Here is a 16344-nt window from a genome sequence, read left to right on the forward strand (position 1 = left end):
TGCTTCTGAATTTGGGTGAAAAAGCACCTCTCAAGCAATTAAAAATTGTATGAAACAAATAATTATGCAAGTTACTAAACAGTGGTGATGTATAACCGCAAAACACTGTAGTCATCATAACCTTCAGGATTTGTTAATTTTGGAAGTCTGGAGAAGAAATATTCATGTAATGCAGGGAATCCTAAACATTTTAGTCAGTTAATATTTTAATAATCTAACAACCCATTCACTTGTTCACAGTTCCCTGATGTCTGGTTATGGTCTCATTGAAATGCAGTTAAACAAATAAAATATTTCTATTTTTAGTGTTCAAGTGTTTAAATAATTTATTTTACACTTCCATGATTTAATGAATTATTAGCTTTTTATCAACTCACAAACCCACTGCATTAAGCCCAGTTTAGGAAACCTTGTTTTAATGTAATATTTAATGCACTTTATGATCAAAAACGTTAAAATATTTTCTTTTTATTTGCTTTTATATCGATATAGCATGTTTTGTGGTAAGTGTAAAGCAAGTTAGATAAAAAAAGAAATAATACTAATAATCTAAAAAGTATCCAGAATATATTACCTAAAATAAGTAACCTATAAATTACATTACCAAATACAGTTTTCCTAATGTTATCAGTAATGGACTACAATTTGTAAATAATCTACCCAGCTCTGTCTGTCTGTCTTCCTGACCGTCCCTCCGTCTGTATTATTATTATTATTAAAGGGTTAGTTCACCCAAAAATGAAAAATAGCCTGTGTTTTATTCACCCTCAAAGCATCCTAGGTGTATGTGACTTTCTTCTTTCAGACGAATACAACTGGAGTTATATTAAAAATTGTCCTGGCCCCTCCAAGTCTTTCAGTGGGGGTAAGCAGGTGTTGGTTGTCAACCGTTCAGAAGACGTGAAATAAAGTGCGCGCATCTGTAATAAAATGTCCCTCAAACGGCTCCGGGGACTGAATAAAGGCCTCCTTTAACGAATCAATGCATCTTTGTATGATAAATATCCAGATTTGGAACGTAATAAACACTTTTTTCTCACTTCCGCTGTCTGTTGTATGCGGACATCGTGCAGGCAGATGACATAGGATGACCAAATGCAGGAGCAAAGGAAACAAAGTTCCTCCTGGCTTATTTTTAAATCCTCCGACATTTTTCTTTACAAGTCCTCATTCTGTGCTTCTAATTCATGAACAGCGTTTTGTCTCTGCATTCGTCACTAATCACACAACGTCTATGTCTTACGTCATCCGCCTGGACGGCTTCCACGTACGACATTCAGCAAAGAAGTGAACAGATATGAAAGTCTTAAAGTGCCCCTATTATGGGTTATGAAAGCTTCATATTTTGGTTTTGGTAGTCCCCAACAACAGGTTGACATGCATGCAATGTTAAAAAAACAACAACATTTTCATTGTCTAATATTATGCATTTATTTTTACCTTACTTGCTCAGTGATTCATTTTTGCAAACCCCTGCTTTGAGTGATGCTAATCTGCGGTGATTGGTCTGAATGGACTCATTTAAATTAAATTAAATTAAATTTATGCATTTAGCAGACGCTTTTATCCAAAGCGACTTACAGTGCATTCAGGCTATCAATTTTTACCTATCATTTTTTTAATTACATCATGTCTGTAATGCCTAGTAAAGCAGTGTTTGTGAGCACAGTGCTGTTTTGTGTACAGCGTTACCGGAGAAACAGATATTTTTGACACCTAGTGGCAAAGAATGAATTAGCATTTTCATTCAGACCAAGCGAAAAGACCAAGAGGTGGGTGGCCAATATGCTCATGTTTCATGTTGACGTCAACATGAAACGGCTTGGGATTCGTTTTAAAAACTACTCATTTCAATGATTCAGAGTCAACTCTTTCTTTTGAGTGACAATAACTTTATACATGGTGCACTTTCAGATTGAAAACTTGGGATGGATGTTTTCATTCACTTAGAACTGTGTTAAACACTGCATGAATGGTAATTTTCGAAAATCCATAATAGGGGCATTTTAACTTCATCATAAATCTCACAAAGCAACAGAGAGAAAGAGGTTTGGTATTCACATATTCACCCCCTCCACAACTATTCACACAAATCTCGGCATTTACAATTCACAGGTTCACACACGAGGTGTGAGAGAAGGATGTGTTAAAGATGAGATGAGTTTGGCCTTCTGTGTTCAACACCCACTCACAGACACACACACACACACACACACACACACACACACACACACACACACACACACACAGAAACCAACAGGGAAAAACAGATATTTACAACCGCATGTGAACATTATGAGGTAATAAAGCGAACGAGTAGCACAAATGCTTGCTTTGACCTGAGAATATGGCAGATATGAGCTTTATTCTCATGTTCTGTGAGCTGTACTCTTCACCTGTGTGAAGAACCCAATCACACACTGAAAACATCACAATGAGATTAACTGCAGTGCGAGAATGAATCCTGCGCTACTTATTATATAAGTCTGAGAGAACATCTGGTATTTTTCCATTTAAACCCGGAAATAAACTGATAAAATGACCATGTGAAATGTAAGAAATATTCTGCACTGTTTCTATGTGACTAATGAAGTGTAAGTAAATGAGTCGCCTCTCTTTCTCCATTCTCCACAGTCTTGAGGAAGACGTTTGAGCAGGAACCCTTGGGGAAGGAGGTGTCCCTCGAACAGGAAGTGCTTCTGCAGTGCCGCCCACCTGAGGGCATACCACCTGCTGAGGTACAAACTCACACACACACACACACACACACACACACACACACACACCAGCTTTGCCCATAGGAATGAATGTAAAGCTCTCTCCTGTGTTACCAGCTGTCAAACTATTTTTAATATATATAATTAATTGCACTAATTAACATGTTAAAGTGGCAGCTCTTATTCATATTAGTACAACAGGGCTGAAGGCATACTTTAAGAATTTTTTCCCCTACTCCCATAGTGTATGATTGCAAAAAAATATATAAATGAATTAATATATATGTGTGTCTGTGTTTATTGAACATTGATGGAGCAACAGATTTTGTGTGAAAGTTAAAATGTTTTGTTTAAAAAATGTATACATGTGTGAGGAGCAAGATTTTATACAGATATTAAAGCAACATGTTTTGAATAGTATCTAAGTTACTTGTTCGAAGCAATCCCTCTACTTTCAAAATATGAAACTATAAATGTATTATTCAAAATGAAGAGGAAAAGTCTTGGACACTTTGTTGTTGTCAGGCATTGTTCATCTGTTAATATGAGGTTATTCTGCCAGGGACACTGTGTGAACTTGAGCATATCTGACTTCATACATCCATGAAAAATGACCTTGAGAGCAGCTGGTTAAATATCGTTGAAAAAAGTGGCTCAGGAACGTGAAGTTTGTTCTGAGAAAAGCTTGCACATCTTTTGAATGCAGACCCCTCCACTTCCTTTTTTTTTATAATGCAGCAGTGTCCGAATACATATTTGTGCCACTGTATGTGTGTAGACAGACAAACACAGGCAGACTTTGTTCGTATCTTTCTGGAGTATTGGTTCCACTGAGGTCTCATGAACTGTATAAAAATAGAGAAGAAGTGTGAAAGTATAATTGGAGGATAGAATAACACACTTACTTGACGGACTGATTTACTGTCTAACAGTTTGGACACATGTTATGCATGTCGGGGGGGTATTTCACAATCTGCTCAGATACTGCAGTTTTCACACACAACCATTTCTATGGTTTACAAAGAATGGTGTGAAAAGGGAAAAACATCCAGTATATGGCAGTCCTGTGGGAGAAAATGTCTTGTTGATGCTAGAGGTCAGAGGAGAATGGGCCGACTGATTCAAGCTGATAGAAGAACAACTTTGACTGAAATAACCACTCGTTACAGCCGAGGTATGCAGCAAAGCATTTGTGAAGCCACAACACACACAACCTTGAGGCGGATGGGCTACAACAGCAGAAGACCCCACCGGGTACCACTCATCTCCACTACAAATAGGAAAAAGAGGCTACAATTTGCACAAGCTCTCCAAAATTGGAAAGTTGAAGACTGGAGTCAGAATTTGGCGTAAACCGAATGAGAAGATGGATCCATCATGCCTTGTTACCACTGTGCAGGCTGCTGGTGGTGGTGGTGTAATGGTGTGGGGAATGTTTTCTTGGCACACTTTAGGTCCCTTAGTGCTAATTGGGCATCGTTTAAATGCCACGGCCTACCTGAGTATTGTTTCTGACCATGTCCATCCCTTTATGACCACCATGTACCCATCCTCTGATGGCTACTTCCAGCAGGATAATGCACCATGTCACAAAGCTTGAATCATTTCAAACTGGTTTTTTGAACATGACAACGAGTTCAATATACTTTAATGGCCCCCACAGTCACCAGATCTCAACCCAATAGAGCATCTTTCAGCTTCGTGCCCTGGATATGCATCCCACAAATCTCCCTCAACTGCAAGACCCTATCCTATCAATATGGGCCAACATTTCTAAAGAATGCTTTCAGCATCTTGTTTAATCAATGCCACATAGAATTAAGTCAGTTTTGAAGGAGAAAGGGGGTCAAACACAGTATTATTATGTGTTCCTAATAATCCTTTAGGTGAGTGTATATATATATATATATATATATATATATATATATATATATATATATATATATATATATATATATATATATATATATATATATAATGTGGACAGTATGTCTAAGCGTTAGACTGCTGCTGTATGCTGTAGTTCTGTGTATGTATGTATGTATGATCTTATGCACAGTTTGTCTGAGTTTGTCTGTCATTGCACAGTACGTGTGTACAGACCCTTCAGAGTAGTTTATGCTCCTTATTTTGACCTGGAGGTCAAGGGTTCCCAGAAGAGCCGTAAACGACAGCTGCGGCTCCCAGAGGACACACACACATTCGGGGCCGAGTAAGTTGAGATGTGAAGAAGAGCCATGTGAATTCCACCAAGTGCTGCAATTTCTCTCTGTTCCGCTCTCTGACTCCGTCTAGACTGAACAACCTTTGTACCGTCCCCTCATGTTCCCGGAGGGTGCTGGGAACACCATGACCCGGTCAGGATATACATTTTCATGTAAATATCATTTGCTTTTTCTGAACTATTCAAGCGAATGACCTCTGTGTTTACTGGGCTTATTTTCTGAACACCCACAGCGTGAGCCGCAGCCATTACGGAGCCAGAACGGTCGAAAATAACAGTGCAGAAAGACGAGACCCAGCCAATCACAGAGCCCTCATTAAAATCACACTGTTTCCATGGTGATAGGATGTAATATACATTCAAGTTAACCTGGATACACCGGCGGGCCATAGTTAGAGACCAAAGACCTCTACTTTATACAGTCACTTTATACAATTATATTCTTGCCCTCTGACACACACATACACGTGTAAAGCGTAATACAGTGGCAGGAGTTTATGTACTGAGGGAGCTCTGTTTGTACAATGAATGGTAAATGCTATTCATAACATCCGTAAAATCTGCAGAAACCATCAGGACGTGGTGGGAAACACACATGCAGATGCACTTGAAGCACTCCAGAGACGCACATAAACACACACACACTGAGACTCAAACTGTATTTCATAATAATGTGTCGAAGCTGCTCTGTAACTGTGGTTTTCTAAGCTCCCAGATACTCATAATTTAAAGTAGTTTAAGTCATTTATACAGTCAACGGTGCACTTTTCATAACTATATGGCGCATTCTCAGGAACACTGCCAGTTTTTTCTTCCTGTAATTAACAGGACAAATTACAGATACTTAGTCACTTAGTCAGTTCAAAGATTAAAGTCTCTTATACTCGCCAAGGCTGCATTTGTTTGGTCAAAAATACAGGAAAATCTGTAACATTGTAAAATATACTGTTTTCTATGTGAAGATATTTGAAAATCTAATTTATTCCTGTTATCAAAGCATCATTACTCCATTCTTCAGTGTCACATGATCCTTCAGAAATCATTCTAATATGCTAATTTTTTTTAAAAAAATTATGTCATGTTTCACGTCTTTTTTTTAAATCTAAAATGCTCTATGCATTTTCTTTGTGGAAGAGACCGGAGCTAGTTGTCACTTTTTCTTTTCTTTTTTTTACTCCGGTGAATATTTCTCATGCTAAGTGTATATTTGAAAGTCAATTTCAGTTTTCTTATTAAAGTCTGGGCTGCAAAAAAACTATTGAACATTTCCACTGTTATTGCCTATAGGACAAAAAGATACAGTTCATTGAACATATGCTTTATTTATGACATGCCATAGCGAGGCATTTTGTCACACTATATGGAAACCTATATATTTTTACAATGGAAACCTGCACAGGCTTAAATTAATTTCAGAACAAAAATAATAAAGACAATAATTTAAAAATAGAATCATTAATAAAAAATTAGAAGATTAGTGAGTAATCCGTTCTCTCTGAGATGTATATATTTCAGTACTAACAGTTAATATCTGTAAGTATGTGTCCATTGAATTGCAAGTCATAAGTTGTATGAAATTACTATGTAAAATAGTATAATTTATATGAATAAGACCAGTAAGATTGTCTGCTCTTGGTGTTTTAAAGCAACACTCAAAAGCACTGCTTGAGAAAACACACATTCGTGCAGATGTGACAACTAGCCCCGGTCTCTCCTTTCCAGAATGTACTGTGTTTAGGTTAAAATAATAGTGTTTTGGGTTTGTAATTGCTTAGTGTTGACGGTGGTTTGGACTTATTTTGGGTGTGCGGTGGGAGAATATAACTGAACCGTGTGCTTTACACAGGTGCTTGTTGGGAAAAATAGCTTGTTAGTAGAAAAGCTGCACTATTTGAAAACTGCTAAGCTGCTGTCACGCTACTGACAAATGTAGTTAAGTTAGAAACATTGCCTGTTTTAGCTTTTCCTTAGCACTACCTCTCACACACGTTCAACAGAAAGCTGTCGATAGCTTCCAGCAGTGTGTTTGATGCTCCTGCAGCCTCACAGTTACAGGAATTAATATCTTCTTCATTAGCTCAGAGCAAAAGCACTTTACTGTGTTTTTGGCTAATGAAGATGGAGATGGTTTACGGTAACAGACTTTTATGGGGTGCCATTAATTAAATGTGCTGATGTTCTGTATGTTGGTAATGTGTCAGCGTGTGTGTAAATTTCAGAAATGCGTCTGGAGATGGAGTGAGTTATTGTGTCCGAGGCGAGTTAATTCAGTACACATGCTGACACGCACATTTTGACAGCTATGCATACGCACACACCAGGTCAAAGTCATAAATTAATATCTGTAAGTATGTGTCCATTGACCAATAGCATTTGAATATGATTTGAACCTGTTGTATATAAATGTATGCATAAATGTGCTTGCATTTAAAAGTTAAAAGAATGTTCCTGTGGCTTAGTGGTAGAGCACTGTGTTAGTAACACAAAAAATCATGGGTTCAATTCCCAGGGAACACACATACTGGTAAAAAAAAAAAAAAATGTGTAGCTTGATTGCACTGTACTGTAAGTCACTTATATAAAAGCTAAAATGTGTGAATGTAAAACCACTGAATAATTGCACTTGCTTTGAGAGAATGTAATTTTAAACTGTAATTTTACATAGAAGTTTAAATAGCTGTTTTCTATTTGAATGTATTTTGAAATGTAATTTATTTCTGTGATGCAAAGTTGAATTGCTCCAGTCTTCAGAGTCACATGATCCTTCAGAAATCATTCTTATATGCTGATTTGCTGCTCAAGAAACATTGCTGATTTTTATCCATGTTGAAGACAGTTATGCTACTAAAATTGTTAACAAAAAGATATACAATAAATATAAAAAAAAATCTTTAAATTATAGATTGTTTAAAGCTAGTAGATTTATCTTACTGACCCCAAACTTTTGAATCTGTTATATCTTTAATGCAAGTACATTTTTTTATATATTTTTTCATTTGATTTTAACTGCTTTTAAGTTAAAAAAAAAAAACTTTACAGCTCAAATAACTCACATTTTATATGGAAAGTGCGATCTCAGGTCTCTGTGTGTGTGTTTGTGTGTGTGTTTATCACATAAATTAAAGCAGTGCATTAATATAGAACGGTGATTAAACTGAATGGTTACAGTGGTGTTCACTGTATATCTGTTATTCAAGAAACTTTTGAAAAGTAAAAAAAAAAAAAATGTAAGAAAAAATCCTTAGAATCTATTTACATGAAAATCAAAAAGGGTTATTGTTTTTTATCGTATCATTTAAAAATGTACAGAAATCATTGGTGCATTGGCACAGTGGTTTAATAGAAAAATTAAAATGAGTATGTCATGCCGAAAATGTTGCCGAACCCTGATCTAAACAATACGCTAATAATTTAGACAGCTTTACACTTCAAATAACACACATGGAACAGGAACATTTATTCAACTGTTTGCACTTAGAATCAATACTGATCAGTAGTGTAGCCAGAAAAGAGTGTGCATATGAAAATCTGGGTGTACCACATTTATTGTCAGATTACTGTGCAAAATTATGGGATAGTATTTTTGTAACACTGCTTCCGTCCAACCATACTCCTAGTGTTAATTTGCAGGTCATGTCAAAATGTAGTTAATGGTTAAATGTAATCATTTTCTTCCAAATACGATAACTTTGAACTTATGGTACAATACTTGGACATTTTCCAATCTGGCAACACTGTCTGTTGATGTTGGGCCCGGGGAGGGAGAAACATCCTCATCAGGTGTAACGCTATAAGGCCTTGTGTCTGGCTGTTCATCAAGCCAAGGTTTTTTGCTAAAAAAAAATTAAGAAAGGAGCTCTGCAACCAGGGGCGTAGCAAGCTTTTCAAAAGTGTGGGGGATGGATGTGGTTTGTTTATAAACAATAAAAATTATGAACACATTGACAGAGGGGTACAAAATGCAGGGCTTAAAGTTCTCTGGCACTGTGCGGGATTTCCGGCTTGCAGCGTTTGGCTGGGAAAAAAATAATCATACATTAAAAAAAAAAAAAGAAAAAAGAAAAAAAAATCAGAAAAGGGGAGAAAAAAACGCCCACAAAAAGCTTTTTCTCTGGTGGTATAAATAATGTAACAATTTATTGTTTTTAAACATTAAAATAATATACACTTTTATTTCATAGTTCTTCAACAGGTATGCAAACAATATCCCAATAATAGCAATTAGCATTAGTCTAAAAAACGAAATATAATACCGAAAACACTCGACATGTCAACAAAACGATTAACAAAACATCTTCCCAAACACATATCAAGCTTATTTAAAAACCTCTAAAGCATAAACACTCATTCAAAGTACCCGGAAAAGGGAGATGTAAATAACCATAAGTTCCCGCCTCCTCACTAGGGCTGACCGATAACACCCCAAGAGAGGCGGAACTTAAGGCAGAACAGCCAATCATCAGCCGATCACACTCAAAGCCGGTGTCATTTGAGAGGGAGGGGGGAGGAGGCAGCCGCGGCGAGCGCAGACACAGAGCGGTCAGAGAAACGGAGGGACGACTGTATAAGGCGTTTGTGCAAAACTGCTGAAAAACTGCAGAAAATGTGCGGGAATCGAACCCTCTCACCGGGAAAAGTGTGGGTGTTAAAACCCCCACATCCCCCACGGGTGCGACGCCCCTGTCTGCAACATATTGCTAGCTAGCAATGTGCAATCAAAAATTACGCCACTGTAACAATGGATGAAAATTTTAGAGCCCTACTGATGATTAAGTCTGGAGTGTGTCCACCCGGTGGGTCCATGTACATGCTGAATCGACAGGTAAAAAAAAGCCTCAAGTCCAAATATTCATTCATCACCAATTAACTGTTTGACAAACACTTACTGCTTAGATGTCCAGATCTGAATTTAGAAAAAATCTCAAACATGCCGAGTCGCGAACGGGCTCCGAAGTGCCGATCTGAATCAACCGAGTCGAGAACAGGCTCCGAAGTCCCGATCTGAATCAATCAACTGAGTTGCGAACAGGCTCCGAAGTGCCGATCTGAATCAACCGAGTCCCAGAACAGGCTCCGAAGTGCCAATCTGAATCAACCGAGTCCCAGAACAGGCTCCGAAGTGCCGATCTGAATCAACCGAGTCGCGAACATGCTCCGAAGTGCCGATCTGAATCAACCGAGTTCCAGAACAGGCTCCGAAGTGCCGATCTGAATCAACCGAGTCGCGAACAGGCTCCGAAGTGCCGATCTGAATCAACCGAGTCGCGAACAGGTTCCGAAGTGCAGATCTGAATCAACCGAGTCGCGAACAGGCTCCGAAGTGCGGATCTGAATCAACCGAGTCGCGAACAGGCTCCGAAGTGCCGATCTGAATCAATCGAGTCGCGAACAGGCTCCGAAGTGCCGATCTGAATCAACCGAGTCGCGAACATGCTCCGAAGTGCCGATCTGAATCAACCGAGTCCCAAAACAGGCTCCGAAGTGCGGATCTGAATCAACCGAGTCGCGAACAGGCTCCGAAGTGCCGATCTGAATCAACCGAGTCGCGAACAGGCTCCGAAGTGCCGATCTGAATCAACCGAGTCGCGAACAGGCTCCGAAGTGCGGATCTGAATCAACCGAAGTCGCGAACAGGCTCCGAAGTGCCGATCTGAATCAATCGAGTCGCGAACAGGCTCCGAAGTGGCCGATCTGAATCAACCGAGTCGCGAACATGCTCCGAAGTGCCGATCTGAATCAACCGAGTCCCAAAACAGGCTCCGAAGTGCCGATCTGAATCAACCGAGTCGCGAAACAGGCTCCGAAGTGCCGATCTGAATCAACCGAGTCGCGAACAGGCTCCGAAGTTGCCGATCTGAATCAACCGAGTCGCGAACAGGCTCCGAAGTGCGAATCTGAATCAACCGAGTCGCGAACAGGCTCCGAAGTGCCGATCTGAATCAACCGAAGTCGCGAACATGCTCCGAGGTGCCGATCTGAATCAACCGAGTCGCGAACATGCTCCGAGGTGCCGATCTGAATCAGCCGAGTCGCGAACAATATATATATATATATATATATATATATATATATATATTCTAAACAACAATAGCCCAAGTTTAGTAAGCATTTTTTATTGAGACTATAAAAAATAATTCTGCATCTATTTTTATTTTTATGGCACAGGCACACCCGTGGCTACGCCACTGATACTGATAGAAGCAATAATATTTCTTGACAAGAACAGTGTTCTCTGCTAAACCTAAAGTGCTGTAAAGAAGCATTAAAGAGGCTTTATATTAAAGGTAAAGTTGGCAAGGTGAAGCTGAGTGTGTGAGGTGTGTTTAAGCTTTCAAGTGAGTGCAGAGGTCAGGAAGAAGTGTTTCAGTGTGTGTGTGTGTGTGTAGTACCCTTAACATGTGGTGTTCGTGAGGAAGTGTGTGTTCATTATGCAGGACTCAAGGGACGAATCACACACGCTAAACACACCTGATCCCCATGATGACCCGTGACCGCAAATCTGGCCCTGCTGTCTGCAGCTGTCATTTATCTCTACACACTATCACTCTCCTGCTCTCATGTTTTTTCACTCTCCCTTTCTGTTTTTTTTTTTTTCATTCCTCTAACCATTCATAAACACAACTGTGCCATAAGATCAGGCTATATGAGGACATTTCACGTAACTGTTAAATTATGTAAGATATAATAATGTTGCAGATTAATTAATCGAATCAAATGAATTAATTACACAAGATACTGACTGATTCATAAAAAGTGTCTGAATCAATTTTGATAACTGCTGAGAAAAGCTTTATTTTAAATGGTTAATGCTGAAACTACACATATATGTTCATTTCATTGTTTTAACAGATGAAGGTTACACACAGAGCTGGAGTAATGCAGTGTGTGTGTGTGTGTGTCTCTGTGGAGTTTGTGATCTCTGGAGGTTCTCGGTGCATCTGTGTTGTGATTAATGACCGTCTCTCCCCTCAGAGAGCGAGACACAGCACAACAACAGCTCAATACGGCCTCATCTCATCTCTCCTCGGTTCTCCTCTCATCATAGGTTCTCTCCTCTTCTCTCTAATCACTCAAAAGTTGCTCTTTCGTAACTCAGCGGAGACCTCATTATGCTTTATTTAAGTATCATCTTTGTTTCAGATATTTCTTATAGAACTTCTTAGGGAAAATAATTATACCGTAGATACAAATAAGACCTTTTATCACATGGAATCGATTAAGAAATGATCAGATGTGAAAACGTATCTGTGATTTGATGTCATCACATGAAAATGTCCAGCAGTTTGATCATTTAGAAATTAATTTGTGATTTAAGGAATCTCTCATGTCTGGAAGAAAAACTAATAGTGACACTTGCTTAAAACCTGTGTGTGTGTGTGTGTGTGTGTGTGTGTGAAAGGTATATATAGCTTTGGGACTCGGTGACATGCTCCGATGGCCCAGTTCTGTCTGTTCAACGGCCCACAACCCTCCCTCATTCTGTGTGTGTGTGTGTGTGTGTGAGAGAGAGAGAGAGAGAGAGAGAGAGATCATTTTCCATCCGCCCAACTGCGCAGAGGAATTTTTCCGCTCTTGCGTCTTTATTTAAGTCAGCGGCAGAGCTTTGATGGCAACACAAAAGAAACAGACAGAACCACTTTATCTGCTGAAATATTCACACAGCCATTTGCTCTTCAGAAACACGCTCAGATCTCACACACACCTCTCCAACCTGAGCAGGAACAGGAAGTTGATCAGAGATCAGTGTCGGGATCAGAACATAAGGAGGTTTATGGCAAAAAAAGGAGATTTGAGGGCTGTGTTCTTAATAGAATACCAGTTTACGCTGAAAGATGTCAACTATTTTTAGCTATATACTTTCTAAACTGTTTGTTGTTGTTACATGACATCACTACATATAATATTTAGCCCTCAAATATATACTTTCAATCAAATTTAGCTGAAAAAACATGTTGTTCACAATCTACTACATGCTTTCTGTTGTCTGATTGATAGTTCATAATTTTAGCAAAAAGCATTTTGGTGTCATTTTAAAAACATCCCTCTACAGCTTGTGTCTTTCTCCTGTGAAATTTTTCTGATTTTTGTAAAGTAGGCGTAACTTTTATATTGTTAGTAAAGATGATAATTTACTGGACTGAAGTATTGTAGATTTACTTGATTATCCAAACCTCATTTTTAGAAAAATAATGTTCAGATGTACTGTATATTTGTTCATCTCTCAGTCATCATTGTTCATTGTGTTACAGTATATTTCTTGAAACTACAGAGCTTTGATCATAAAACTTTTAAAACATTTAAATATTATCTTACTGAGATATAATTGGAAGATATAGAGTGGCAACTGATATTTATATGCAATCTCTCTTGGTCGTCTACTATACTGTCATCAAGATCTCATTGATTTTACATTATAGCATCAGAATTTCATTTTACTTTTATCATATACATTTTAGCAACTGCTGCAATTTGCATATTTTTGCTCAGTTTGAGCCTCTTAATAAAACTGGGGTGTTTTTTTTTCTCTCATGGAGTATTAGTTAAATTTCTCATTATATCATACTATATGAGCCGTTAAAACCTGATGTATCAAATATGATATGCAACAAAAAACACTAATAGATTTTTTAATGTTCTGTTTAGATTTAATGCTCCATTTCAAAGAAATTGATTTTCTTACTATTCTTCAATATGTCAGGCTTTACAGGGTTAAATTGGTTAGTTCTATTTTACTTGTCAGAAATAAAAACTTAAAGTTGAATCAAATTTCAAATCAAATAATGAATATGATATGGGAAAATTCCTGACATTTGTTTTCAAGCATTATCCATCACACTAGAAACAGTAGGTCAAGTTGAGCACATTGCATTGCAGTGTGTGTGTGTGTGTGTGTGCATGTGTGTGTGTGGGGGCGGGGGGGGGGGGGGGTCTGTCAACTGGTAGTTTCACTGACTTAATTAACAACAGCAATTGTGCCAATTATGTTAATGAGACTACTAATGCCAAGCAGTCAATAACACAGGCTACACGATGTGTGTGTGTGTGTGTGTGTGTGTGTTTGTAATGTTGTAAGTTTAGTGTGCTTGAGAGTGCTGAGTGGTTGTTACACTAGTAATCTACTGACAGATGATTATACAAACACTATAACAGATTAATAGGATTCAGTCTTTTTAACAATATGATGGTTTTTGTGTTTAATCTTTTTTTTGTTGTTGAATGTCCTCCTAGTTACATGGCTGAATATCAAGCAAAATCATAACACACACACGTACAGTATATAATTATTTTATATACTGTATATTTATATGTATATAATTATCATTATTCGTACAGCATATCATTTATTTGCTTGAAATACCACATTGGACTGAATCTTTTTTTTTTGTTCATGTATTTATTTATTTGTTTATTTTTGCCATTTTGTTTGAATGTAGGTTTTTTTAATGATTTAAACCAGTCTAGAGTGGTGAAATAAAGGGATAATCCACCCCAAAATTGGACTGTGATGTTTATCTGCTTACCCCCAGGGCATCCAAGATGAAGGTGACTTTCTTCAGTAGAGCACAAATGAAGATTTTTAACTTAATGCGTTGCAGCCTGTCAATCATATAATTTAAGTGAATGGGAATCACGGCTTTGAGAGTCAAAAACCATACACAAACAAAACCAAGTCTAACCCTGTGGCTCGTGACCATATACTGATGTTTAAAGACACGAAACAATCTGTCTGTGCATTAAACTGAATAGTATTTATATCTGATTTTCACTGCAATGTCCAAACTGTCCTAAACGCATTCACAACAGTTGCGCATGATGCGTCTACTTCTTCATCTTGCTTTATGGCAGAGCGCAGACTTATTAGTGCATTACCTCCACCTATCTATCAAATGGAGCATTGACACTCCTAATTGAGATTGTAGAAAAAATGAAAAAAATACTTTTCAGTTTCTTGCACAGACCTATCGTTTCGTGTCACATCACATCAATGTATCGACACGAGCTGCAGGGTTTAATTTGGTTTTGTTTGTGTATGTTTTTTTTTTTTACTCTCAAAGCCGTGATTCCCATTCACTTCCATCAGCGGTTCTCAATTCCAGTATCTCGCCCCCCAGCTCTGCATATATTGCATGTGATTCAGATAATCAGCTCATTAGAAGTGAGCTTCATGCATGAACTCTGTTCCCATTGACATGGTCCCTACACAGTGTTCAGTACTCCCTACTTCCTGTGAGGGGAAATCTGGTGAAGTTTGCCTCACTTCGGGAACATTCATTCATGGATTTGAGATATGCAACATCTTCACACACGGACAAGTGTGACATCATATAACTCTGTATAAATAATTACAATTGAAACTGACGTCTCGCACACTTCATCGCACTTTGAATGGAACATACTGTACATTCACTTAGAACTGGAATCATGGCGGAATATCCTGTCCATGTCCATTTTGCAGGGCACTTACGAACAAACTTCTGAAGCCATAAGAGAAACATACAAAATGTGCAGAGCAGACTGCAACTGTTCGAGTTAAAAATCTTTGTTGTGTTTTCCTGAAGAAACAACGTCACCTACATCTTGGACGCCCTGCGGGTAAAAAGATAAACATAACATTTTCATTTTTGGGTGAACTATCCCTTTAATAACCACAAATATATTAACATAAGCAAACATACGACAGAATTTTGAAATATGGACACACTGTTGGGTTTGTATTTGTGTATATTCATAATCTTTATAGTAGTTGGTTTTTCAAGGGTTCTGGCTGGTCAGACTTGGTGCAGTCCTACTTTAGTTAGACAGTTTGCTCGTCTATCAGTTATATGAGTTAAAGTTAACATGGTTAGATGATTGAGCTGTTTTCAACATTGCTAATAACAAGAGAAGAAATTAAATCAGCATATTATAATGTTATTAGAAGGTTCATGAAGACTGGAGTTATGACCTTCCATGGGCCATGCTTTGCATCACTGGAATAAAATTTATTTTATTTTTATAATTTTTTTATATGTTACAGTAGAAAAGAGTAAACCTTTATTAATTTAATTAATATTTCACTATATTAACATGTGTTCCAAAATATAGCTTGAAGTCCTTGAGCAGCACTCATATTTATATAATTAAAACAATAAATAATGAATGTAATCATTAATCAAATGAACAGATTAATTTTGTTAATTTGTAATTAAATTATGGCAAAATGTTAATAATCCAGATTTACTAGAAAGATAATTGATTTAAATATTTTTCCTTTCATATATTTCTGCATTGTCATATTTAGTAATCGTAGGCTTTGTTTTCCAGTGATGTTTGAATTAATGTTTTGTTTTCTCTAAGAAGTTCATGAAAAGAGTTCCTCCAGCTGAGAGAATTCCAGGGCGGATCTCTGTGAAAATAGAAAAA

The 16344-nt window shown here is 37.7% G+C and overlaps 1 pseudogene; it reads left to right on the forward strand.

The window, feature by feature from the left end:
• Positions 1 to 16344, forward strand: part of LOC113098763 (netrin receptor UNC5C-like) — an 82405-nt pseudogene that overhangs the window by 12449 nt on the left and 53612 nt on the right.

The sequence above is a fragment of the Carassius auratus genome, unplaced genomic scaffold (genome assembly GCF_003368295.1).
Source record: "Carassius auratus strain Wakin unplaced genomic scaffold, ASM336829v1 scaf_tig00216644, whole genome shotgun sequence".
Classification (NCBI taxonomy): Eukaryota; Metazoa; Chordata; class Actinopteri; order Cypriniformes; family Cyprinidae; genus Carassius; species Carassius auratus.